The sequence below is a fragment of the Pocillopora damicornis genome, chromosome 4, assembly GCF_964200805.1.
Source record: "Pocillopora damicornis chromosome 4, jaPocDami1.2, whole genome shotgun sequence".
In the NCBI taxonomy this organism is placed as follows: Eukaryota; Metazoa; Cnidaria; class Anthozoa; order Scleractinia; family Pocilloporidae; genus Pocillopora; species Pocillopora damicornis.
This window is the reverse complement of record NC_142673.1, coordinates 6465519-6490396: the sequence shown is the minus strand read 5'-3', so window position 1 is coordinate 6490396 and position 24878 is coordinate 6465519. Positions and strand designations below refer to the sequence as shown.

Below are 24878 nucleotides of genomic sequence, written 5' to 3'. Positions count from 1 at the left end.
ACAAAATATTACAGAGACGGTTGTAGTGCAGAGCACATGGTCATCAAAATTGGAACATTAATAAAATGGCGAAAATTGCAGTTATTATCCCATTTCAAACAAACTACAACGATTTAATGATGAAACATGGTGATGTTTATATCCAAAAAAACGCGACAATATATTTTTCTTTTTTTTGTTTGCTTTTACTATACTAACAAACTTACTCTATTTACAACGCTAACAATGATAAACGAGACTACCATAAGTAAGTACCCTAATAGTAAGGGTTCTTATACTTGTAGTGCCTAAAACACTAGTACCTGAATTTACAGCATGAAGCTACTAAGTTGAAAATGAATATATACATCTATATGTAGGAAGTCTTGTGATTTGATTTTTCTGTTTTACAGTGCTCGATACATAAAAGTAGAGCGCGGTAAGTATTGAGATAGGGATTTTCCCTATCTCAATACATAATATATATATATATATATATATATATATATATATATATATATATATCATCGAAAATATTCCAAGACAGAGTCATAAAAGGAAAGCCGAGGAAGTCTCGACTACTCCCAACACTCAGTGTAACAATGCTATGTGATGATCTTCAATTCAACATATCCAACCTCTACACTGTAGCAAAGCGTAGTGGACATACTGGAAGTTAGGCATTGTAGTTCCCTTTTCTGGCCTCTAAAACTCACCATCAAACTGAGGCCTGGTTCTCTTTTAACGGGATGTGCTTTTGTTTTACCGAATTTTAAAGACTTTTTTTAAGATTTTCCCCGTTTTATTTTACTGCTTTCAATAAGACATGAACAAGGACCAGCCAAATCAAAATAAAACACGAAATTTATGCCGTAAATTTTAAACCATAAATTTCTCTTCTATTTTGGTACTCGCCATGTTTATCAAATGAGTCTGCATCGTTTTATTAGTTTCTTAGAAGAATATGTTCTATTCTTACCAGACTTTTTTAATACTTTAATTGATTATATTTAACCACTCAAAAGCAAAAAGTTCGCTGCCTTTATACAATGCAGAGACAAATTATGACAAAAATATTATCGATAGTACTTGACATAATCTTCCACCGTTCTATGAAAGATGCTGCAATCTTATTGGCTGCGCTACTTGCTCTCTATTTGTTTATAAACATTGAGTAAAGTGTGTGGCACGTATGATAAGCTATTATTCAATGAAGAAATGAGCCTGCCTTATTGCTGAGATTTGAAAAAACTTTGCTTTTTCGAAAGCCATTAGATCAATCGCTGTCTATTGCTGTGCGTAATAGACATTTCGAACCTATAAACTCTTAATTATAAACGTAATAATAGTGATAATAATAATATGAATAATAATTATAATGATGATGATAGTAAGGATAAAAATAGTTCAGATTTCACTCGTTTTAAACGCTAAGACATGAAACGTGTGAATTTCATTGTTCTGAAAGATTTTGACTTATCATTGAAACTTTATCAGATATTGAGAAAAAGTTCACTTGACACTGACGTTAAAAAATCGCCGTTGCTGGTGACAACTGTCGGCTGATGGCACACATTATGCTATCGGTTGAAGCGACCAAAAAAATCTCTCCCACCGTAACAACTGACTCCGAGTGGTTTTTGTATGGGTTTTAGGTTTTGAAAAATAAAATAAAAAAAAAAACAACAACAACAAGGGCACTTTCCTCACCGTATGAATTACTGCAACTTGCCTTTGTAGGTGAAAACGTTGTAATGACACATCAAAGTCGATTACTACAAAAAAACTTTGTATCTGATGCTTTACACGCAAACGTAACGTACATTCTAACTATTTTGGTATAATTCGATGAATGGTTGATATTGTGAAGAGAATATCGATAAAAAGAATTGTTCAGCAATATTGAATATGGCTCTAATTTGCAGAATTTGCATTCCAAGGATCTACTGGAATTACCGGCGAATTTAGCTAAGGTCAGCCACCCCTCGGTTGTGCGAAAATGCTGTAAAATATTGAATATCTTCTACTCGTGAATTACTTGTGCTTCAATACAATTCGACCCTCATGCTGTATTTTTCTTAGCTTCCCCTGCTTTTTCTTCCTGGGGCAGAGCTCGGAAAATACTTACGTAAATCGCTTAAGACTTTCAAAAAATATGTGATCAGTTAATTGCTGGATAAAAGTTTTAAGGGGGATTTACAAAGTCAAATTCACACTGTTGATGCCGCATCAAATACGACTAATCAGTTGGCTTCATATAAACCTTTTCGTAGAGTATTCATGCACTACACCAGAATCCTGTTTCGGCGTAACCAGGATTATAAAAGGCTCTATATAGAATGTCAAAAGGGACCCTACGTGAAAGTGCCTCAAACGAACGGCAGTTTACAAAGTTATCCATCTTGCATTTGCACTACATTTCTTTACATACCTTTCGCATGCGCTTTTCATGCGGAGGACTACTCTATCGATTTTAAGTCGTTCCTACAGTTACTGTGTTATAAGAACAAATAGGGCATTCCATATATCAATGATTGTCAAGGAAAATTTGTTGAATGTTATGGAACATTTTTTTTCTACTCTGTTTTTTCTCGCATAATTTCACAGAAACTACTCGCCTTTTCTTCATGAAAGTATTTTTTTTTTGTGGATATTTCTTAGATATCTCTACCGTTTTTTTCCTCACCCTCACTCAAAGCTCCGACATTTTCAGAGATCTGTCGTGTCTACAATAACCTTCAGGAACATAACATCGTCTCTCACATAGGCGTGGTTATTTAACTCCGATAGAGAACAAAACATCGGGCACCCACTCGCAATGTTTGATTCCCTTCGTGGCCTTTGAAACGATGAGCTGTTTGGATCGGGTCTGAAAGCATCAACCACGTGCTCTACGTTATCTTGATCTAACAGCATGAAGGTCACCTTCTGTCTGAATGGCCAGCGGAGCAATGCATCGTAGTCTCCACGCATGACAACGAAGAACAGCGACAGATGGGTTCCTTTACCCATTCCATCGCCGTTTAAGTAAAGTCGCGCGCACATTTTGTAACCATGCTGACTGGTATGAAAGCACGGGCTATATATTGAGACCTCTCGCCCAGTTACGGCATCATTTTTCTTACGTGCAAAATCCGATATTTTCCAGAGTAAGATCCCATTATATGTAGAAACTTGCTGCTGTTGAACATGTTCTTCGATATCCGACAAAACAACATTTCTGAGCGCCAAATTGTGTTCCACAGACTCAATTCTTCGTTCGAGTCGTCTAATACTGTCCACTGCGCCATCTAATTGGCGTTTAACAGACGATACTTCTTGTCTCACTTCGTTCAACTCACGCCTTGTTTCGTTTACCAAGAACTCGATGTTATTGGTGCCATTTTCGGCATTTGTGAGACGTCGTGAAATCTCGTCCGAAATGGGGAGTGGTTGTAACGAAGAGAAAGTTGCCGATTGTGGGAACTGGTCTCTATGGGTTGAAACTCTTTTTTCCATCGACACAAGTCTCATAGAATTATCTTCTAGCTTCTGTCGTAAATCGGTTTGCTCGCGTACCACTGTGTCGATGCTTGATATGGCGTTAGCGATGGTCATCTCCGATCGTCTCATCCACTGATCGGAGGTGCCACCACCCCATGCACCACCCATAGAGAGCTGACTTTTAACTCAGTTGCTCCTCCAGCCGAAGAACACTCGTCAAAAGTAGATTTATGTGCAAAATTGCACTCAGCTCATTATGTTTCTTGACCTCGGATTGCTTCATTTTCTGTTAGTGCAGGGATTTAAGAAAATCATCCCTGATTATTTGGTAGTTGGTGCGTGTAAACGAAATTTCTACTTGACAAATCGTCTTTGCTTTTTTGATACTTTTATTGCAACTTTTCGTAGATTTAGTGTCCCCGGTTGAATATCTTTTGCAGCCGTTTTTGAAGATGTTAGACATCTCAATAAAACGGCTTTTAAGGGGACTTCATTTAACACGCCAGTGTTTCGAATAGTGAAACACCGGGGAACTTTATTATCACTTCGGTAGGTGGCCCATACGAAGGATAAATTTTATTTCAATAGTTTTAAAAAGGCAACTAGGTGAAACCTTCATTATGATACAAACCTTGTTGTTGCTGCAACCAATCTGTTGAAATGCACAGGTCCTCTCGACTGCCTCACAGGCACCATGAATGGGATTAACATGGCTATCCATCTGTGAGGATTGAAATTAAAGGAAAGTAAAAATCTTAGTTGTAAGCCTAGGTCGACAACTCAGAAGGGTTTCTCTAAATTTCCGTGTCTTAGAAGAGCAGTGTAATATTTGGTTTATCACTTTTTTTGAAGGAAAGGTGGACACTTAAGTTGTACGATCTAATTCTGCAGACTTTTGTGCACTACAAAAAATGAAATAGATCAACAGCAAAAATAACACATACTGATGCAAATGTGGCGCTTTATAAAAATAGGGTAAATCTTCTGCGTTAGCTTTAAGGTAAATTTCTGAAAGTAACTGTTTTGGCTGTCCACCAGGAGAAATGTGCATGCAATTAGTTGACGTTTTAAACATGTCTACCTCTCCTCGCGGAATTCCTTCTTTGCCACATCCGCGACATTGAATGGGATACATTTTGCAATCCTGTATTTGATGAGTCTAAAAATTTGGAATCGAGGCAAAAACAGAAGTGAATAACAAACAAGAACGAGGATCGAAACCATTTTTGTCATAATTTCTGTTAAGTTCTTGGTGAGAATTCATTTGTTTTGAAGATGATTCAATAAAGGTACGCATGAATTCAAGTGTACGTGGAAAACCGATGATAAAGGAAAGAGGCGCTTCCGACATGTTAAAAGGAGTTGGCCATTTGTTGTCACTTATTACAAATGGTGTAGAGTTAATTTTAATCATACGCATATATGAAAAGCAAGGCATTATGATGTTGTCCTTAAAACAAACTAAACTACACTGGTCATATGATTTAAAAAGCGCCTGAATGAGAAGTGTTATTGCGGTAAAAGCAGTTTTAGAAGGGTGATAAAACTGACCTTAAGAACAGCAGCAGTCATAGAATCACCGCACAAGGAGCACTGTTGGGTGCGATAAAGACACTCATGTTCCTGATGTCGCTGAAGATCAGATCTTTTAACACGTTCTTGACAGTTACGGTTGGAGCAGTTTTCTTTTTCCTCTGGGCAAGTAGACCGGTGTTTCTACACAAGACAGAAAAGAAAATCATAGTACCTCCACCAAGCGCCACTCTTTGTGTATTGTTTGACTTTTTCCTCACTTGATATAGTTTTGCAGTAGTCCTAAGAATACACTTTGTATAATTAAGAAAACTCAGTAATTTTATTCTCTTTGCCCATTGGTGCGCGTGGCTGGGAAAGTTTATATTTTTTTGGCAGAACGCGTTGAAAAACAACAGACTGAAAATTGGAGAGGAGATTAGCAGGGAATATGAAGACTTATGATTTACAGGTAAAAGAGATAGCAATTTCGATCGCCATTGCTACTTTTTGTTTTTCCAAAGGATTAGGCCCCCTTCTCAACCAATGAAATTTAGACTTTCTCCTTACTCTACCAGATGATAAATCTTACTTGCGATTTGTAGTGTGATTGGTTCTTTGGCTTTTCTGACTTTGACTTACCTCAATATGTCTCACTTCTCCTTTCCACTTACAGCCATCCGGTGAATTAGGGCACGTGACTACGAGGGAAAGAACTTCGCGCTTCATAAAGTTGTCAGGGAATATCTGCATACAGATTAAAGAACCGTTTCCGTTAAAAAATTTATCAAAGCAGGTCTTCGACTTAATTAATATTGGATCCTTTAACACCAACAATACCTTTTCATGTTAAGAATGTGTCCTTACAAAGTTACCTGGTCTGCTGCGAAGGATGCCTTTTCAACAAGACAGATATAGGTCCCATCATCCCTGTTAATTGAAAAATTCGTAACGTTGATATTTGGATGCACTATTTATGAGGCTGATGTAGGAAATTCTATTGGTTTTTTAACGTGAGCAAAATATTTCACTTGAGTGCATTAGATTCCTCGCTAACTCGGCCGACCAAAACCTTTATACATTTACTACACACCTCTGCAAAAGGTGCATGAACCCTTGAGATTATTTTACATTGTAGAGTTCCTATAACAAAGCCTTGTTTAGGCTTGTTTTTCGAAATTTATTGAGATTATGATCAGTGATTCGGTTACCTCTTGAGGCGAGGAATGCAAGAGATGCAGTAAACATGGCCACAACCCGTCTGGACAGGATCTTTGAGGATGTTTTTGCACAGTAAACACAAATAGCGTGAATCAACGGCGCTGTTCATAGAAAACGTATACCCTGGCATTCAGGAGATATCAGTGGTGTATCAGTGGTTGATGACTCCCTTAAAAGAAATGGATAAGTGAATTTGAAATCAGCTAATAAGTGACATGTATTTATAGTAATTGTATTCATCCTATTCATAGTAGTTGTTTGTAAATTAGCTCCTAAAAATGCTGATAATAACTGTCCCAAGAAAACCAAAGATGCGCAGATACGCAGATGAGTGTGAACAGAGGCCTATTACAATAAACAAAGAAGTTTTGCTTTACAGTTCAAAATGTCAACCTGCTAATGCAAATTTAAAACTCAGTGGTGTAAGGTTGAAATTAGGGGACTGAAAATATTCCATGGAGTAACATGAGCAGCCTTTGCTAGTTATGAATGCGACTCAAGCTTCAGTTAATCGACAGAAGAGTCAGAAAACTAGGGCGATTATCTTTACCACATACTCAGTGCGTATGACAGGGTAGCACTTCTTCACTTCTTTTAACTCGATTAGAGGATAAGTGAGTAAAACTATGTACTTGTCGTTCACTGGAAAGAACACGATCTTATGTCCTTTTGGTCACACTTGGGTGGTTACTTAGTACATGCACAGTTGAGCGTGAACAATTTTAGTTTTCACCAAAGTCTAAAGAGCCTTTAAGTTACTTGGGTAAATATCATTTACCCTGAACAAAATTTACAAGAGCACAACTTTCCTCTCATGTAATTTCAAATTTAACATGCATTAACAAGGAAATTAGGCAACATAAAATCATCTAGTACATTCTTTGCTTCTACATATCAATATTACACTTCGATATTTGTGTCAGGAAGAGACGATCTTTGCCTTTAGTTACCGAGTTGACATCCCTCATCGCGTAGGAAACAAACGAAAGTGAAAGTTAAAAATGCTTCATCAATCTAAAAGCTCATGTTTGCGATAAACTCTTTACAGTATTATGGGTTCCTAGGGTCACTCTCAGTGCGTGTTCATTCGTCGATGTTGTTGTTTCCTTCCGCTTAGTAACTGGAGCAAGTTTGTCAAAACAAGACAAGCCTTGCTTACTTCCGCATCAATATTTCGCTTCAGAGCTGCAGATATCGAGGAAACAATTTTAGTTTAGGGCACATAGAAAACGTTGATCGTCACTTAAGCCCAGTCGTTTAGTGCAGTGTTATGTATAAATAAGGGTGAGATGACTAAAAGAAAGAACTAAAGTAATAAAACAAATGTAGATTTCAATGAGTCGGGGCACAACTCGAATTTAGCGAAATCATGCGGCACAGACAACGATGATCAATAATTTAAAACCTTCTTTCGTTGTTTCTCTCATCGCGTTTTAGTTTCAAGAGGTCCCAGGCTAGCTGCATACAACATACAACCGAACGAAGCGATCTGAGGTCGGAAAAGCTTGACTTGATTGTTCCATCTATCCAAAACTAGGAGGGCGCCATTGTTTTTGCATTTTAACATTGCTGACGTACTGAGACGTAAGTCCAAACCGTAGCTATAGTGCCTTTAATTGTTAGTGAGGGGAACCCCCGAATTTATCGTCCGAGGTCACACAATGCAAGAAAAGCGCCGTGATTGCGATTGATGCGTTTGTCTCTTTCGTTTATTTATCGCTATACCTTTTGAACTTAGGGCAAAAAATTTGATTTTACTTAAACAATTTACATATGGAAAGACTACCGTCACTTGCTAAACTTGCGATGACGGAAACGCGGCGATGGACAGTGTCGCAGACTCGGAGTGGCAATATCATCGGTTTTGCTTCGTTGATATAAACTGATCAAGCCAAAAATATTTTGGAAAGGTTTGGCCGGAATAATGTATATCCACTTCTAAAGGCTGTAACGTTTATTTAGAATCTTTCGCGTTAACTACTCATTACATATTCCACTTATTGCACACATTGTTTTAACAATAAACTGACCGAGAATTATTATCGGTATTTCTATTTATGATGAAAATGGACTTCATTGCACCATAAACTGAATGTGCCAGTATAGTAGAAGTATAGATGACAGCCAAATGTATGATCGTAAATTTGTAAAGATGTAATCTTGTTTTTGGTCAAGCTTCCTAAAAGGAAATTTTCAAAGTAGACTTCACTACATATAGCTAAGTTGCGACAGCGACTCTCTGGCTTTCATAAAGTTACGATGATGTCATTGTTTTAACATCGTATCAGCATGCCGGGGCTAACTGATTAACTCATGATCAGAGACCATTTGCATATGAATTTAACCTTCACACCAACTGCTAAGTGGTATCAAGTTCGAAACGGACATAACAAGTGAAGAGGGAACAGGGACAGACGCTCCTCAGGCCTACTACGTAAATCGTTGCTGAGGCGAGATTATGATCATTTATACAAATGAACTAAACTAACTAGCCGGCGATATCCGGCGAAAAATTTACATAAACAAGAGGAAAGAAGACACGATAAAGTTTACACACGGTGTCGTTCCTTTGGCCCACACGATTATATGTATAAACGATTATCATTAACAGGAGTTTGTTAACGGTTTGATTTAAAGTTAACTAAGTGTATGTAAAATGTTCCGTAAATGAGTTTTTTACAAAAAGTGACCATGCGGAACCAAACGTTGTTTCATCCTCTCACTCTAAACCAGAACATCATCTGCTGCATCCTCTGTGCACTGAACTGGGTTTGTGCCTGACAGGACAAAAAGAAGCAAATTTATGAAGTGCATTCAACTTTATTTACAACATTTTTAACGAATTACGTCGGTAACCTGTTGTTCACTAGTATAATTTCAAAAGATGGAGAAAATAGCGTATGGCAGTTAAGTTGCTGGCATGATTTCAGAGATTTCAGAGAGGAAAGCGAAGAAAATGAAAATTTATCGTTGGGTTCTTCCAATGAATAACTTGAGAAATAATCTAAAATTTTCCCTCAGATTAAAAATATTCTTTACGTAAACAAAGTGATGGCTCTTACCTTCAAACCAATGGTGCACAACAGGACCTGGTTTATTCTGATCATTCGGCCCGAGGATATACTGGTGTAACCACAAAAATAAAGAGAAACACAACTGTACGATTCCCAATGGGCATCGAGGCATCCTTCTGAAAACGTGACGATTAATGGGCATTATTCTCTTCTGACAAAGGTGCCAACTGAAGGGCAGTGTCTGTTATTCGTTATTCCCTTGCAGTCTAGCTGCTCTCAAGTAGACAAATAGTTGGACCGTTCGTTTGTGATTGGTCGCTTGTTTCTCTCTTGCTTACGTAAGAGCTCTTGTTTACGCTCAGTAACTGAAGCAAGTTTGTCACCTGAGTTTATGTAGACGGTTAAGACATCAGCCGTGTTACGTCCGCCTTAATACGTCGCTACAGAGCTACGGCTTACGAGCAAACACTTTTAGTTTTAAGGCACATAGAAAACGTTGCTCACCACTAAAGCCGAGTCGGATGAGCAGTGTTATGTGTGAATAAGTGTGAGATACCTAAAAGAAGTAATTATAATAACAAAACCCGATCGAGATTCCAATTAGTCGGGGCACAACTCTATTTCCGGGAATCAAGTATGGACGACGCAGACGACAATAATTAATCATTTAAAACCTACTTTAGTTGTTCTCTGGGAAGCAGGAAACTGAGCAGGACTGCATAAAAAATCATGAACAACGCGTAGAAGCGACAACATTTGTTTTCTTCCTTCTGTTTGCAGCAACGTTCATCTGGAACCTTCTTCGGTAAATCTTTGCTGAGGCGTAATTATGATAAGATACTTTGTAATCACAAAAAGAAGAAATAAGGATAAGGGCGACGTTTAACAAGAACCAAAGAACCCACATAATCCTGCCTCCCGACATCGTTGAGTTGTCATTTGTTTTTAATAATATACCGTTACACTCTTGTGCATGGTTGTCTACTACCAATCAACAATAGATGCAGTTTATTCGGCTTTGTCAAAGTTTTAAAGATGCGGTCAATATCCCAAGCTGAAATGATCTTTGCCAAGTTGAACGGATAACCCTCAAAGCTACTGAATTTGCTCAATGTTTGATTAATGGTGCACTTTTCAGCTTTGACGACTTTGACTTTGACTCCAATGAACTTATAAATGATCAATAAATTTAATCATGGACAAATCAGTGTGTTAATTGAACATCGTTGCTTTGGTAACTTTTGTATTCTTGGTATGGCTTTACCCGTCAGTTATTAGTTCATAATAGACAACAACAACAACAACAACAACAGCATTTATTTAAACACGATAAAAAATTCAGGTAATTCAGGTACTTTGGTAATGATTCTACACCGCATAGGCATTTCGATTCAGGGACGAAATTTAGAAAAAAAACTTTTAAATCTTCGACTGTTTTTATTGCTACGTTTGTTTTTCGACTTTGATAAAATGGAAAGTTCATCTTCACAGCTTGATATATTTTTTTTAACTGAAAAGCCACTATTTGATGAGGAAACATGCAGCTCCGAATATTCCTTCTGGAATTTAGACCAAACGCAAACTTATACTTGTAACGGACAAACTGATGCCTCAGTAACTGTTCCAGAGCCGGGAAAATTGAAAAACATTTTTTTAGAAGTTCTATTATAGGATAGATAATGACACAATTACTGGAGGAGGGGAAAATAGCCATATTTAGGTTGAATCAGGATGGAACGCGTGGTTGAAGAAGTTATCATCGGCGCGCAGACGTCCATGAGACAAATACGATACGGCCCGTAACAAATAACGCAACAAGTCGTCATGACTAAGAGGTGTGAAGGAAACAGAGACTTATCTTTAGACCCTCTCGTTACTCATTTGTTATTTGGTTCAATAAGCCTTGGTACATATAAGTCTCTTTTATTCGGGAACGTTTTGAACATCTTCCTCGGGTAAAATATTTCCCTTTGCCGGTCCTGGACGTTTCATCGTTTTGTTTATGAGTAGAGGTCACGGTAGTTTCAACCATATGCAATTTTTTCCTTAGTAATCAACAGCGGAAGTACAGTTCGGCTTTCAGTTTCAAATTTAGCCCGATCGTACTTTAATGTCGCCTGTGAACGGTAAATTTTTTTTAATCGAAATTTTGCACCATGGAATGAAAGGCAGGAGCCATTTCCAGTTTATTTTAGGTGTTTCACATTTGTAGCGATGAGACAATGGACGTAGAAGGGGAATTAACCTTGATGTTATTTACGCTAACTTTTCCCTGTGTGACAAGAGATCGACTGCCAAATCTTGATTTGCTGAGAATGCATTTGAAGTTGACTTAGCAATGAGAGGTGTAGAATCGAGACCCGAGGATTAAAGAAACCTTCGCCTGTGAGTTATTTGCGCGGAGTTTGTTTCTAGAAGGGTTTACACTGCTGAAGCAAGCAGCGATGAATTGGCGAAATTAATTTCAGAAGTTTCATGTGTTGCCGATTCCTGAATTCGTCAAACGCTTTGCCAGTCGTATTTCTTGTATATAGGAACTCACATGGCGGAAGCTTACTTGCTAATCAGTTTTAAACCCTCAAAAAGTAAAGTTTGTATTGTGGTTAGTTATCTCCAAGGGTACTGAGAACTTGACAACAAGGCGATCTAAATGGACATTCTACAGCCCACTGGCTTACGTTTTGTACTTATTCCTAGCACTCTTCCATTGTTACTGTGCAGTCTACGTATTCTTTTAGTTTTTCCATCTCGATAACCTACTTCTTTTATGTTGAAATGTTCAGAGTCACGAGACCAAAGAGGCCTTACCTTCGTCACCTTTCTCTCTTCATAAGTTTAGCCTGATCACATCAAAAAGTTACAATAAAATTGCTTCTGTAAAGGTATTTGATATTTTGAATTCGACGCTCATTTGGATACATCCAAACAGCATAAAGCGATTGAGAGCTGTTAGGGAGCTAATCGCACCAGTTCATAACCCTTGGGTGGCCCAACTTCAGTTGTCCCAGCCATGATAACGACAGCATTGTTACTGTTAGGTTCCCCGTTGAAATTCATCGAGCGATTCGGAAATTGATCTCTGCTGCCAAAAATCGAGCTAATTCTAACTTAAAATAAACTTTTACGAGAAAGATGAAATGGAGCTTTTTCAAGCGATCTCTATCACTGGTTGGCGACGTGAATCTTGCACTGCCTCCTGCCAGTTTTTTTTGAGTGTATGTTTTCCTTAAGTGTTAAGAGGTAGCATATGTCTTAATATTTGAAGCTGCACAATATCATCATGGTGCGCTGCATTTATTTTCTTCATTGGCCAAGAGCTCACCTGTGACTGGTGAATAACCTCCTTCAAATAATGGTCCCCTCTTGGGTTACACCTTTCATCCCAGTTTCACTGCTTGTTATCGTACTGATCTGGAGCAGTTTTGTTCCTGGAAAAAGGCAGATTACATTCCCAAGCTGTATGTTATAATGCAAAATTACAAACGAAAGTAGGGTGATCATTTTTATTTTGTCCTTCAGAAATGGCTGAACAGCTTTCAAGCTCTTTTCTCCATTAAGTGTGTCGGCTGTGGCTTTCACTTAAAGGAGGAGACAGAAAATGTCTTCCTTCCCCCTTGCTGGCGAACATTCGAAGATCTATCACCCTACCATTACCAATGCAGACCTTAGTCACTGTGCCGCTTTGGTAGTTCACGTAGGTTTTTTTGCAGGGAAAAAATGGCAGACATTTCTAAGGAGAGATACCGTTTGTGCAAGGTTCAGTCAAAACTGGCAAACAATTGTCATAACGATGGCGCGTGGTTGGTAACACAATGGGACAAGGTTGGCACACGATTTGTGCGAGGTTTGCAGTATGCTACATAAGAGAGTGAAACTTCGTGCTTCCCTGCCTAGAAACCTCTTAGTTATTATCTTGTTGACCCAGGATCTTAGTTTGGAATCCTATAAGGTGTTTATTTTGTGAAAAGGTGGAGAAGAGTCAAACAGTGGTCTATTAAATAGTAAATGCAGTATGTTTGGTAGGAATTGGTACAATTCCAAGTCTAAACCAGGCAAGTGACTAATTTCAAACTAGCGACCGTGGTAGGAAGAGGTACTACTGCCATTGTCTGTGCACTGAAACGAGGAATTTTGCTGGCGAAAACAGCGTAGGCCAATGTCTAGAACAGTGTACTGTTTGGTGGCGCGATATTTTAGCTACCTTCCTCGGAAAAATGTACATGCAGCATTAACTACATCTAAGTCGCTTATATTGTGTAGATAACATTATAATTCAACTCGAAGCGCTATTTCCATGGTTTTTTAGTTGAATCACAGCAGTAAGTAGGTACAGTAGTGATGGTGCCCTAATATCAACCAATACAAGAAAAAAAAACTACAGACAGACTGCAAACAAGGAAACAGCGGTGCAATCAAAGAAAAAATTGAAAGCAGGGGTTATTAGAACTGTCGATAAGTCATTTAGACAATATCACGCAGTGCTCAGTTTTATCTATGCCTAGAGTCTTTTAAAACGAACTCATAGCGTGGTGAAAAATGACTGAATATTTTAATTCAAAAGGACGTAGAATTGTAGGGTAGATATGTTTCTAGATGTTCATTTCGCTGAAAGTATAATAGCTGACAAAACTATGAGATGAGATAGAGTAAGAAACTTTATTTGTGTTTAATTTCTCCTAGCTAAACTAATTTTGAGCGCTAGAAACTAATTCAAAGTAACTCTTAAGCAATAGTTAAAAAAATTAATCACAAACTTAACATCTAATTGAATATTTACAATATTTCAAATATTTCAAGGAAGTATTAAAATTACTGTTGTGTAAGGATCCAGCATGTTATAATACAGTGCCTAGTTTCTAAGCAGTGGAATTATCAATTCATGCATCTAGATAAAGGAGCTCAAAAAAATGAGAAAAATCAGGGCTTTATGGGATTTCAAAGTGTTATCCCGGCAATATGAGTGCACTATTCTAATAACTAAATTACCGTGAGGAAAGCCAAGAAGAGTCTCTTCAACACCCAAAGGAGAAGCGTCATGCTCTCCTGTTTCGCAGTTGTCTAAATTGGCATTTCCGTGATGCGACATTTGTTTACTACGACAAAATCTTACAGAGACGGTTGTAGTGCAGAGCACATGGTCATCAAAATTGGAATATTAATAAGATGGCGAAAATCGCAGTTATTATCCCATTTCAAACAAGCTACAACGATTTAATGATGAAACACGGTGAGGTTTATATCCAAAAAAAGCGACAATATATTTTGCTTTTTTTTTTGTTTGCTTTTACAATACTAGCAAACTCACTCTATTTACAACGCTAACAATAATAATTAACGAGACTACCATAAGTAAGTACCCTAATAGTAAGGGTTCTTATACTTATAGTGCCTAAAACACTAGTACCTGAATTTACAGCATGAAGCTACAAAGTTCAAATTGAATATATACATCTATATCTAAGAAGTCTTGTGATTTGATTTTTCTGTTTTACAGTGCTCGATACATAAAAGTAGAGCGCGATATGTATTGAGATAGGGATTTTCCCTATCTCAATACATAAGTGATCCCACATGTGTGAGATCACTTGGGGTGGCTATATTGCCTTACCTCCATCCTAGCATCAGCACTGCACTGATGAGGCCCAGAAGGCCGAAACAGTACTGTCTGCAGTTAGTTATATATATATATATATATATATATATATATATATATATAGATCATCGAAAATGTTCCAAGACAGAGTTATAAAAGGAAAGCCGAGGAAGTCTCGACTGCTCCCAACACTCAGTGTAACAATGCTATATAACAATCTTCAGTTCAACATATCCAACCTCTACACTGTAGCAAAGCGTAGTGGACATACTGGAAGTTAGGCATTGTAGTTTCCTTTTCTGACCTCTAAAACCCACAATCAAACTGAGGCCTGGTTCTATTTTAACGGGGTGTGCTTTTCTTTTACCGACTTTTACAGACTTTTTTTTAGGATTTTCCCCGTTTTATTTTACTTCTTTCAATAAGACATGAACGAGGACCAGCCAAATCAAAATAAAACACGAAATTTATGCCATAAATTTTAAACTATAAATTTCTCTTCTATTTTGTCACTCGCCATGTTTATCAAATGAGTTCGCCTCGTTTTATTAGTTTCTTAGAAGAATATATACTATTCTTACCAGACTTAATCTTTTTCGTTGTCTTTTACCACTTTAATTGATTAAATTTTACCACTCAAAATCAAAAAGTTCGCTGCCTTTATACAATGCAGTGACAAATTATGATAAAAATACTAACGATAGCAATTGACATAATCTTCCACCGTTCTATGAAAGATGCTGCAATCTTATTGGCTGCGCTACTTGCTCTCTATTTGTTTGTAAATATTGAGTAAAGTGTGTGGCACGTATGATAAGCTATTATTCAATGAAGAAATGAGCCTGCCTTATTGCTGAGATTTGAAAAACTTTCCTTTTTCGAATGCAATTAGATCAATCGCTGTCTATTGCTGTGCACGATAGAAATTTCGAACCTATAAACTCTTAATTATAAACGTAATAATAGTGATAATAATAATAATAATAACTATAGTGCTGATGATAGTAAAGATAGAAATAGTTCAGATTTCACTCGTTTTCAAAGCTAAGACATGAAACGTTTGAATTTTATTGTTCTGAAAGATTTTGGCTTATTGTTGAAACTCTATTAGATATTGAGCAAAAATTAACTTGACAAATGTTAAAAAATCGCCGTTGCTGGTGACAACTGTCAGCTGATCGCACACATTATGCTATCGGTTGAAATTACCGAAAAAATCTTTCCCACCGTAATAACTGGCTTCGAGTGGTTTTTGTATGGGTTTTAGGTTTTGAAAAAGAAAAGATAAATAAAAACAACAACAACAACAAGGGCAACAACTAAGTAATTTCCTCATCGTATGAATTACTGCAACTTGCCTTTGTAGGTGAAAACATTGTAATGACACATAAAGTCAATTACAGCAAAAAAACTTTGTATCTTCTGCCTTACACGCAAACGTACCGTACATTCTAACTATTTTATTATAACTCGATAGATGATTGATATGGTGTAGAGAATATCGATAAAAGGAATTGTTCAGTGAAATTGAATATGGCTCTTATTTACAGAATTTACATTCAAAGGGTCTACTGGAATAACCGGCGAGTTTAGCTAAGGTTAGCCACCCCTCGGTTATGCGAAAATGCTGTAGAATATCGAATATTTCCTACACGTAAATTACTTGGTGCTTCAAAACAATTCGAGCCATATGCTGTATTTTTCTTAGCTTCCCCTGCTTTTTCTTCCTGGGGCAAAGCTCGGAAAATACTTCCGTAAATCGCTTAAGACTTTCAAAAATATGTGATCAGTAAAATGCTGGATAAAAGTTTTAAAGGGGATTTACAAAGTCAAATTCACACTGTTGATGCCGCATCAAATACGACTAATCAGTTGACTTCATATAAACCTTTTCGTAGAGTATTCATGCACTACAGTAGAATCCTGTTTCAGTGTAACCAGGATTATAAAAGGCTCTATAGAATGTCAAAAGGGGCCCTATCTTGCATTTGCACTACGTTTCTTTATATACCTTTCGCATGCGCTTTTCATGCAGAGGACTACTCTATCGATTTCAAGTCGTTCCTCCAATTACTGTGCTATAAGAACTAATAGGGCATTCCATATATCAATAATTGTCGAAGGAAATATGTTGAATGCTATGGAAATTATTTTTTCTACTCTGTTTTTTCTCGCGTAATTTCACAAAAACTACTCTCCTTTTCTTCAAGAAAGTATTCAATTTTTTGGATATTTCTTAGATATCTCTACCGTTTTATTCCTTACCCTCACTCAAATCTCCGACATTTTCAGAGATCTGTTGTGTCTACAATAACTTTCAGGAACATAACATCGTCTCTCACATAGGCGTGGTTATTTAACTCCGATAGAGAACAAAACATCGGGCACCCACTCGCAATGTTTGATTCCCTTCGTGGCCTTTGAAACGATGAGCTGTTTGGATCGGGTCTGAAAGCATCAACCACGTGCTCTACGTTATCTTGATCCAACAGCATGAAGGTCACCTTCTGTCTGAATGGCCAGCGGAGCAATGCATCGTAGTCTCCACGCATGACAACGAAGAACAGCGACAGATGGGTTCCTTTACCTATTCCATCACCGTTTAAGTAAAGTCGCGCGCACATTTTGTAACCATGCTGACTGGTATGAAAGCACGGGCTATATATTGAGACCTCTCGCCCAGTTACGGCATCATTTTTCTTACGTGCAAAATCCGATATTTTCCAGAGTAAGATCCCATTATATGTAGAAACTTGCTGCTGTTGAACATGTTCTTCGATATCCGACAAAACAACATTTCTGAGCGCCAAATTGTGTTCCACAGACTCCATTCTTCGTTCGATTTGTCTAATACTGTCCACTGCGCCATCCAATTGGCGTTTAACAGACGATACTTCTTGTCTGACTTCGTTCAACTCACGCCTTGTTTCGTTTACTAAGAACTCGATGTTATTGGTGCCATTTTCGGCATTTGAGAGACGTCGTGAAATCTCGTCCGAAATGGGGAGTGGGTGTAACGAAGAGAAAGTTGTCGATTGTGGGAACTGGTCTCTATGGGTTGAAACTCTTTTTTCCATCGACACAAGTCTCATAGAATTATCTTCTAGCTTCTGTCGTAAGTCGGTTTGCTCGCGTACCACTGTGTCAATACTTGATATGGCGTTAGCGATGGTCATCTCCGATCGTCTCATCCACTGATCGGAGGTGCCACCACCCCATGCACCACCCATAGAGAGCTGACTTTTAACTTGCTCCTCCAGCCGAAGAACACTCGTCAAAAGTAGATTTATGTGCAAAATTGCACTCAGCTCATTATGTTTCTTGACCTCGGATTGCTTCATTTTCTGTTAGTGCAGGGGTTTAAGAAAATCATCCCTGATTATTTGGTAGTTGGTGTGTGTAAACGAAATTTCTACTTGACAAATCGTCTTTGCTTTTTTGATACTTTTATTGCAACTTTTCGTAGATTTAGTGTCCCCGGTTGAATATCTTTTGCAGCTGTTTTTGAAGATGTTAGACATCTCAATAAAACGGCTTTTAAGGGGACTTCATTTAACACGCCAGTGTTTCGAATAGTGAAACACCGGGGGAACTTTATTATCACTTCGGTAGGTGGCCCATACGAAGGATAAATTTTATTTCAATAGTTTTAAAAAGGCAACTAGGTGAAACCTTCATTATGATACGAACCTTGTTGTTGCTGCAACCAATCTGTTCAAATGCACAAGTCCTCTCGACCGCCTCACAGTCACCATGAATGGGATTAACATGGCTATCCATCTGTGAGGATTGAAATTAAAGGAGGGTAAAAATCTTATTTGTAAGCTTAGGTCGACAACTCAGAAGGGTGTCTCTAAATTTCCGTGTCTTAGAAGAGCAGTGTGATATTTGGTTTATTGCTTTTTTTGAAGGAAAGGTGGACACTTAAGTTGTACGATCTAATTCTGCAGACTTAAGTGCATTACAAAAATGAAATAGATCAACAACAAAAATAACACATACTGATGCAAATGTAGCGCTTCATAAGAATAGGGTAAAACTTCTTCCTTAGCTTTGAGATAAATTTCTGAAAGTAATAATCGAATTCTGTTCAACTGTTTTGGCTGTCCACCAGGAGAAATGTGCATGCAATTAGTTGACGTTTTAAACATGGCTACCTCTCCTCGCAGAATTCCTTCTTTGCCACATCCGCGACATTGAATGGGATACATTTTGCAATCCTGTATTTGATGAGTCTAAAAATTTGGAATCGAGACAAAAACAGTTGGTGAGAATTCATTTGTTTTGAAGATGATTCAATAAAGGTACGTATGAATTCAAGTGTACGCGGAAAACCGATGATAAAGGACAGAGGCGCTTCCGACATGTTAAAAGGAGTTGGCCATTTGTTGTCACTTATTGCAAATGGTGTAGAGTTAATTTTAATCATACGCATATATGAAAAGCAAGGCATTATGATGTTGTCCTTAAAATAAACTAAACTACACTGGTCATATGATTTAAAAAGCGCCTGAATGAGAAGTGTTATTGCGGTAAAAGTAGCATTATAAGGGTGATAAAACTGACCTTAAGAACAGCAGCAGTCATAGAATCACCGCACAAGGAGCACTGTTGGGTGCGATAAAGACACTCATGTTCCTGATGTCGCTGAAGATCGGATCTTTTCACACGTTCTTGACAGTTACGGTTGGAGCAGTTTTCTTTTTCCTCAGGGCAAGTAGACCGGTGTTTCTACACAAGACAGAAAAGAAAATCATAGTGCCTCCATCAAGCGCCACTCTTTGTGTATTGTTTGACTTTTTCCTCACTTGATATAGCTTGCAGTAGTCCTAAGAATACACTTTGTACAGTTAAGAAAACTCAGTAATTTTATTCTCTTTGCCCATTGGTGCGCGTGGCTGGGAAAGTTTATGTTTTTTGTCAGAACGCGTTGAAAAACAACATACTAAGAATGGAGAGGAGATTAGCAGGGAATATGAAGACTTATGATTTACGGGTAAAAAAGATAGCAATTTTGATCGCGATTGTCAATTTATTTTTCCCAAAGAATTGCCCCCCCCCCTTCACAGCCAATGAAATTTAGACTTTCTCCTTTCCCCTTCCAGATGATAAATCCTACTTGCGATTTGTAGTGTGACTGGTTCTTTGACTTTTCTAACTTTGACTTACCTCAATATGTCTCACTTCTCCTTTCCACTTACAGCCATCCGGTGAATTAGGGCACGTGACTACGAGGGAAAGAACTTCGCGCTTCATAAAGTTGTCAGGGAATATCTGCATACAGATTAAAGAACCGTTTCCGTTAAAAAATTTATCAAAGCAGGTCTTCGACTTGATTAATATTGGATCCTTTAACACCAACTATACCTTTTCATGTTAAGAATGTGTCCTTACAAATTTACCTGGTCTGCTGCGAAGGATGCCTTTTCAACAAGACAGATATAGGTCCCATCATCCCTGTTAATTGAAAAATTCGTAACGTTGATATTTGGATGCACTATTAATGAGGCTAATGTAGGAAATTCTATTGGTTTTTTACGTGAGCAAAATATTTCACTTGAGTGCATTAGATTCCTCGCTAACTCGGCCGACCAAAACCTTTATACATTTACTACACACCTCTGCAAAAGGTGCATGAACCCTTGAAATTTTTTTACATTGTAGAGTTCCTATAACAAAGCCTTGTTTAGGCTTGTTTTTCGAAATTTATTGAGATTATGATCAGTGATTCGGTTACCTCTTGAGGCGAGGAATGCAAGAGATGCAGTAAACATGGCCACAACCCGTCTGGACAGGATCTTTGAGGATGTTTTTGCACAGTAAACACAAATAGCGTGAATCAACTGTGCCGTTCATGACAACGTATATCCCGGCATTCAGGAGATATCAGTGCTGTATTCTTCTAGTTGGCGTTGATGGCTCCCTTAAAAGAAATGGATAAGAGAATTTGAAATCAGCCAATAAGTGACATGTATTCATAGTAATTGTATTCATCCTATTCATAGTAGTTGTTTGTAAATTAACTGATAATAACTAAAATTTAGAGTGGGCCCAACTCGAAACTTAGTGCCCCGGGATCGAGCAAGTGCGTGAGTTGTGAGGTCCCAAGAAAACCAAAGATGCGCAGATACGCAGATGAGTGTGAACAGAGGCCTAAGTTTTACTTTACAGTTCAAAATGTCAACCTGCTAATGCAAATTTAAAACTCAGTGGTGTAAGGTTGAAATTAGGGGACTGAAAATATTCTATGGAGTAACATGACCAGCCTTTGCTAGTTATGAATGCGACTCAAGCTTCAGTTAAACAACGGAAGAGTCAGAAAACTGGGGCGATTATCTTTACCACATACTCAGTGTGTATGACAGGGTAGCACTTCTTTTAACTGGATTAGAGGATAAGTGAGTAAAACTATGCACTTGTCGTTCACTGGAAAGAACACGATCTTATGTCCTTTTGGTCACACTTGGGTGGTTACTTAGTACATGCACAGTTGAGCGTGAACAATTTTAGTTCTCACCAAAGTCTAAAGAGCTTTTAAGTTACTTGGGTAAATATCATTTACCCTGAGCAAAATTTACAAGAGCACAACTTTCCTCTCATGTAATTTCAAATTTAACATGCATTAACAAGGAAATTAGGCAACATAAAATCATCTAGTACATTCTTTGCTTCTACATATCAATATTACACTTCGATATTTGTGTCAGGAAGAGACGATCTTTGCCTTTAGTTACCGAGTTGACATCCCTCATCGCGTAGGAAACAAACGAAAGTGAAAGTTAAAAATGCTTCATCAATCTAAAAGCTCATGTTTGCGATAAACTCTTTACAGTATTATGGGTTCCTAGGGTCACTCTCAGTGCGTGTTCATTCGTCGATGTTGTTCTTTCCTCCCGCTTAGTAACTGGAGCAAGTTTGTCGAAACAAGACAAACCTTGCTTACTTCCGCATCAATATCTCGCTTCAGAGATGCAGATATCGAGGAAACAATCTTAGTTTAGGGCGCATAGAAAACGTTGATCGTCACTTAAGCCCAGTCGTTTAGTGCAGTGTTATGTATAAATAAGGGTGAGATGACTAAAAGAAAGAACTAAAGTAATAAAACAAATGTAGATTTCAATGAGTCGGGGCACAACTCGAATTTAGCGAAATCATGCGGCACAGACAACAATGATCAATAATTTAAAACCTTCTTTCGTTGTTTCTCTTATCGCGTTTTAGTTTCAAGAGGTGCCAGGCTAGCTGCACACGATATACAACCGAACGAAGCGATCTGAGGTCGGAAAAGCTTGACTTGACTGTACCATCTATCCAAAACTAGGAGGGCGCCATTGTTTTTGCATTTTAACATTGCTGACGTACTGAGACGTAAGTCCAAACCGTAGCTGTAGTGCCTTTAATTGTTAGTGAGGGGAACCCCCGAATTTATCGTCCGAGGTCACACAATGCAAGAAAAGCGCCGTGATTGCGATTGATGCGTTTGTCTCTTTCGTTTATTTATCGCTATACCTTTTGAACTTAGGGCAAAAAATTTGATTTTACTTAAACAATTTACAAATGGAAAGACTACCGGCGATGGACAGTGTCGCAGACTCGGAGTGGCAATATCATCGGTTTTGCTTCGTTGGTATAAACTGATCAAGCCAAAAATATTTTGGAAAGGTTTGGCCGGAATAATGTATATCCACTTCTACAGGCTGTAACGTTTATTCAGAAGCTTTCGCGTTAACTACAATAAACTGACCGAGAATTATTATCGGTATTTCTATTTATGATGAAAATGGACTTCATTGCACCATAAACTGAATGTGCCAGTATAGTAGAAGTATAGATGACAGCCAAATGTATGATCGTAAATTTGTAAAGATGTAATCTTGTTTTTGGTCAAGCTTCCTAAAAGGAAATTTTCAAAGTAGACTTCACTACATATAGCTAAGTTGCGACAGCGACTCTCTGGCTTTCATAAAGTTACAATGATGTCATTGTTTTAACATCGTATCAGCATGCCGCGGCTAACTAAGGACACGTGAAGAACACGTCCCTCCAAAGCTATCAACATTTTATATCAGTTGAGCGATTTAAACTCGCAATTCTTTCCCAGTAGTTCAATAACCACTCTGATGATGACTTCACACTCACTTCCTCTGATGGAACTTAAGTTGAAGGTGTCATTGAAACTCGATAGGTACATAGACTAAGGAAAATGCACGTTGACCGTATGTCACAGAGGTTACGGTAGGAATTATAAAAAGTGATTTGGAGGATGAACGGAGCGTTCGTTTCAATAAATGGGTCGGAGAAAGCCTATGAAGAGTCTTGAATGTAATAAGAACTTTAAACATTATCGATTCCTCAACCAGTAAGGTTCTCGAAGGGCTGGTGTGATGTGCGGCAGTGTTTTGAACAATATAAAAAGCTCGTTTGCAAAAAAATCATTCACAGTTCTTATGGGTTCTAAGGGTCATTCTTAATGATGAAGTAGGAGCTAAAACAGAGTTTGTTGATAGTATACTCGTTTTCCGCTCAGTAACTGAAGCAAGTTTGTCACCTGAGCTTTTGTAGACAGTTAATACATCAGCCGTGTTACGTCCGCCTTAATGCGTCGCTACAGAGCTACGGCTTACGAGGAAACACTTTTAGTTTTAAGGCACATAGAAAACGTTGCTCACCACTAAAGCCGAGTCGGATGAGCAGTGTTATGTGTGAATAAGTGTGAGATACCTAAAAGAAGTAATTATAATAACAAAACCCGATCGAGATTCCAATGAGTCGGGGCACAACTCTATTTCCGGGAATCAAGTATGGACGACGTAGACGACAATAATTAATCATTTAAAACCTACTTTAGTTGTTCTCTGGGCAGCAGGACTGCATAAAAAATCATGAACAACGCATAGAAGCGACAACATTTTTTTTCTTCCTTCTGTTTGCAGCAACGTTCATCTAGAACCTTCTTCAGTAAATCGTTGCCGAGGCGTGATTATGATAAGATACTTTGTAATCACAAAAAGAAGAAATAAGGTTAAGGGCGACGTTTAATAAGAACCAAAGAACCCACATAATCCTGCCTCCCGACATCGTTGAGTTGTCATTTGTTTTTAATAATATACCGTTACACTCTTGTGCATGGTTGTCTACTGCCGATCAACAATAGATGCAGTTTATTCGGCTTTGTCAAAGTTTTAAAGATGCGGTCAATATCCCAAGCTGAAATGATCTTTGCCAAGTTGAACGGATAACCCTCAAAGCGACTGAATTTGCTTAATGTTTGATTAATGGTGCACTTTTCAGCTTTGACGACTTTGACTTTGACTCCAATGAACTTATAAATGATCAATAAATTTAATCATGGACAAATCAGTGTGTTAATTGAACATCGTTGCTTTGGTAACTTTTGTATTATTGTTATGGCGTTACCCGTCAGTAATTAGTTCATAATGGACTTTGGTAATGATTCTACACCGCGTTGGCATGAATTGGCGAAATTAATTTCAGAAGTTTCATGTGTTGCCGATTCCTGAATTCGTCGAACGCTTTGCCAGTCGCATTTATTGTATGTAGGAGCACACACGGCGGAAGCTTACTTGTTAATCAGTTTTAAATCCTCAGAAATTAAAGTTTGTAATGTGGTTAGTTTTCTCCAAGGGTACTGAGAATTTGACAACAAGGCGATCTAAATGAACATTCTACAGCCTACTGGCTTACGTTTTGTACTTATTCCTAGCACTCTTCTATCGTTACTGTGCAGTCTACGTATTCTTTTAGTTTACCCATCTCGATAATCTACTTCTTTTATGTTGTAATGTTCAGAGTCGCGAGACTAAAGAGGTCTCACCTTCTTGACCTTTCTCTCTTCATAAGTTTAGCCTGATCACATCAAAAAGTTACAACAAAATTGCTTCTGTAAGTGTATTTGATATTTTGAATTCGACGCTCATTTGGATACATCCAAACAGCATAAAGCAATTGAGAGCTGTTAGGGAGCTAATTGCGCCAGTTCATAACACTTGAGTGGCCTAATTTCAGTTGTCCCAGCCATAATATCGACAGCATAGTTACTGTTAGGTTCCCCGTTG

At 38.0% G+C, this 24878-nt stretch overlaps 1 long non-coding RNA gene and 2 pseudogenes across 3 annotated transcripts; all 3 read right to left on the bottom strand.

The window, feature by feature from the left end:
- Positions 1 to 954: 954 nt before the first annotated feature.
- LOC149046624 (TNF receptor-associated factor 2-like) lies at positions 955 to 6348 on the bottom strand (annotated as a pseudogene). The gene is made up of 7 exons (XR_016185987.1): positions 6186 to 6348; positions 5850 to 5904; positions 5617 to 5721; positions 5014 to 5178; positions 4544 to 4621; positions 4094 to 4183; positions 955 to 3748 (listed from the first exon to the last, which is right to left on the bottom strand). The product of XR_016185987.1 is annotated as a TNF receptor-associated factor 2-like (transcript).
- Positions 6349 to 8827: 2479 nt separating this feature from the next.
- LOC149046623 (uncharacterized) lies at positions 8828 to 9537 on the bottom strand. Its single transcript, XR_016185990.1, has 2 exons — positions 9258 to 9537; positions 8828 to 8972 (listed from the first exon to the last, which is right to left on the bottom strand). It is a non-coding gene; the product is annotated as an uncharacterized LOC149046623 (long non-coding RNA).
- A 5375-nt stretch (positions 9538 to 14912) lies between these two features.
- On the bottom strand, positions 14913 to 20678 carry LOC149046622 (TNF receptor-associated factor 2-like; annotated as a pseudogene). The gene is made up of 7 exons (XR_016185988.1): positions 20540 to 20678; positions 20205 to 20259; positions 19972 to 20076; positions 19369 to 19533; positions 18960 to 19037; positions 18493 to 18582; positions 14913 to 18146 (listed from the first exon to the last, which is right to left on the bottom strand). The product of XR_016185988.1 is annotated as a TNF receptor-associated factor 2-like (transcript).
- Positions 20679 to 24878: the final 4200 nt, after the last annotated feature.